Source organism: Euprymna scolopes, chromosome 29 (assembly GCF_053919585.1).
Source record: "Euprymna scolopes isolate OS-2025 chromosome 29, ASM5391958v1, whole genome shotgun sequence".
NCBI lineage: Eukaryota > Metazoa > Mollusca > Cephalopoda > Sepiida > Sepiolidae > Euprymna > Euprymna scolopes.
Genome location: NC_136510.1, coordinates 84,386,612 through 84,390,224, shown reverse-complemented (window position 1 = coordinate 84,390,224; position 3,613 = coordinate 84,386,612).

Genomic DNA, 3,613 nt, shown 5'->3' with positions numbered 1-3,613 from the left:
TATGTCGAACAGTAAGTCTATATTTTCTGATTTATGTGAATAATTTTGAAAAATAAATCGATATATGAAGATTTACATCTCTTCTTCTCTTCTATCTATCTATCTATCTATCTTCTATCTTTCTTCTATCTTCTTCTATCTATCTTCTATTCTTCTATCTATTCTATCTATCTTCTTCTATCTTCTATCTTCTATCTATCTATCTATCTATCTATCTTCTTCTATCTATTTTCTTCTATTTATTTATCTATCTATCTATCTTCTTCTTCTTCTATCTGTCTTCTATTCTATCTTCTTTCTTTCTATCTTCTTCTATCTATCTATCTTCTATCTTCTATTCTTCTTCTATCTTCTATCTATCTTCTATCTTCTTCTATCTTCTTCTATCTATCTTCTATCTATCTATCTTCTCTTCTTTCGTCTTCTTCTTCTCTTCTTCTTCTTCTTCTTCTTCTTCTTCTATCTATTCTTCTTCTATCTATTCTATCTATATAAATAAAATGAACTCATTTTTTCCCCTCCGACTTTGACCTTAATAGGATCCAAAATCATGAGATTACATGCAAATGTAATGCGTACAGACTGTAGCACATTATCTGAGGTTTGCTATAGGCCTATTACCTCTACAGTTTCTTGACAATGGTACATTCCCATACTTTTTTCCGGTGAGAGTCCACTGCCAAAATCGCTCAGATTCAATGGAAGTTGCAACATCTTTTCTCTCTATTAGATTCATCCTTTCCCCTCTCTCCATTTACACAGCAGCGGATGCGTTCACAAGGAACAGTACGAGGAAACACACCGGTTTGGAATCATACAAGGTTACTTATGCCGTTTTCTTTTTTTTTTTTAATTTTTTCCCCCTGATTTACGCTTTCTGTTTTTTTCCATAATAAAATAGAAATAAAAAAAAAAATTAAACAAAACACGAATACGCGATTACTATTACTGTTTTCTTTTTGTTAGTGTAGGACGCAATCTGCGAGACTAACCGGATTTTACTTCCAGTTTTAATGACTCTAATCGTGAAATCTAACTATGACCTTTATTTAGTAGTACTTTCAACTCAACATTTATTTTTACACAAAGATTACAATGCAACGATTGCGTGAATTCACTTGCATTACACTTAAATTAAAACAAATAAATTCGTTTACAATTCGAGAAAACAAAAACATTCATTTAGAATTCAAGTTTGATGTAACTACTGAAACTAAACCAAAACAAACTTCACTGCGGAATTGATAGTTGACCTAATTCACTATTTTGTTAATTCATCAGGCTTTTTTTTATTTTGCGCTTTCTCCTCATTGATTCGAGTTCGACCCCCCCCCCCTTCACACTTTTTTGGGATTTTTTAAACATACGGGCCCAAATTATAACCTCTTACGTGCAAGTGATGAGCTGCCTTTTTTTATGAACAAAGGTAAAAAAATTACTAATCCCCCCCCCCAATACCACCTTGCAGAGTACAACAAAAATGTAAGGGACTACATCAAAGCAAAAAAGTGAGACTGTTATTTTGTGGCGTGGCCTTTGGCCTTAGTAAAGGCTATTTTTGAATGGCAGTAGCGTCTGTGGGTATTGCTAAGAACCACACCAACATTTAATTTAAATTTGGGTATGAATTAAATGCAATGTTTTAGCAAAGGAAGAAAATGAAAGGTTTTATATATATATATATATATATATATATATATATATATATATATATATATATATATATATATATATATATATTATAAGGTCTATCTCCTATTTGGTTTTATCAAGCTTTTATATCTGGTTGAGATTACTTTATAAATATTAATTCTTTAATATTTGTAATTTACTTTAGTTTTGCCATCTTGGATCATTTTGGTAAACTTAACTGTAATTCTTATTTTATATATATATATATATATATATATATATATATATATATATATATTAGTGATTGGACGATTCTAATATTTTTCCTGATTCTGATACAATTACCGATTCTGTACAAAATTCCCGATTCCGATTCTTTATAAATCTCTAAATATTTTACTATAAAGTTGTTATTTTGTCCCAATTACCGTAAAAACACATCTTAAATGTGCATATATTTTCTCAAACGTAAAAACACACTTGTAAGGGGGTGATCTAGAGATTTTAGTCTTACTGGAATTTTAAATCAATAAATAAGATGAAGACGTTTTATAAAAACAAAATAAAATAAAATAGATAATTAAAGGAATCGGTTTTGGCATCGGAAAATAAACTCAAATTTTCCCGATTCCGATACTGATTCCAATACCCTAAAAAACTCTGATTTTCCGATTCCGATTAATCATCCCAACATTAATATATATATATATATATATATATATATATATATATATAATAAATTCCACAGCCAAACAACTTCGCAGCTCACAAGAGCCATGACAGTCAATGAACCGGAAGTCCAAGACTTGAGTTTCGCCCTCATTTGGGCTCATTTGTGTTGGTTAATAGAAATTCTTGTGTGCGGGGCGTTTGCTCGCATGCAAGAGGCTCGGGTTTCGAATCCTGAGTTCGGATGTGTCTAACTGATGACTCCAAATGAGGGCGAAACTCGAGTCTTGGACTTCCGGTTCGTTGACTGTCATGGCTCTTGTGAGCTGCAGCGTTGTTTGGCTGTGGAATTTATTATACAATCTCTCACATTCTGAAAATCATATATATATATATATATATATATATATATATATATATATATATATATATTGAGGTAGTTACCTGTCAAGCCACACTAATGAGCTGTGATACAGTGAAAAAGTACTGTATGTGGATGACTATAATGCTCCCTGTCTTGGGTTGAACATATTGGGAAGTGATAAACAATTTGCCATTTGTGTATTAAGCAATATTCTTTGTTTAAATAAATCGAGCTTAGGCATTTAGACAATGTCAAAACATTGTTAATTCACTACCCACATAGCAGCAGCCATATAGCGTTATGGTAAGAAACGTTGACTGTCATTAGGGTGGTCGAGTTTCGATTCTAGCTTGAGGTAGTTACTTGTCTAGCTGCACTGATGGGCTGTGCTACAGCAAAACAGTACAGTATGCGGATCTTTATATATATATATATATATATAGTTATGTCTTTATATATATATATATATATATATATATATATATATATATATATATATATATATATATATATATATATAGTTATATCTCGGAAGTAGAGTGAAAAGCACATCTTATTTTTCTTTTATTAATATTATTTTTTTTTTCTTGTACACATGTTTGTGAATTATTCCATGGATTTCTGCCTTTGGATTATTATGGACCATCTTCTTCCAATTACGGGATGTCTTTGGATTTTACTTGTACAAATGGAAATTCTTTTAACTTTCTTGAAGTTTTACATTTGGATTTTACCGTCACTGGATTTTTTATCTTCCACCAGACTATCCATTCATGTGTAATCACCTTTTTCTTTACCATATTCCCTCTGCTTAACTTATTTTGTTTTCAAGTAAGATCTTTGACTTATTTGTTGTTTCATCAAATACTTCTGCATGCAAAATCCGATCCCGCATTTTGCTAATTCCTACCCTCTGATGAGAAGGAGAGTATTTCTTCGAAACTCCGC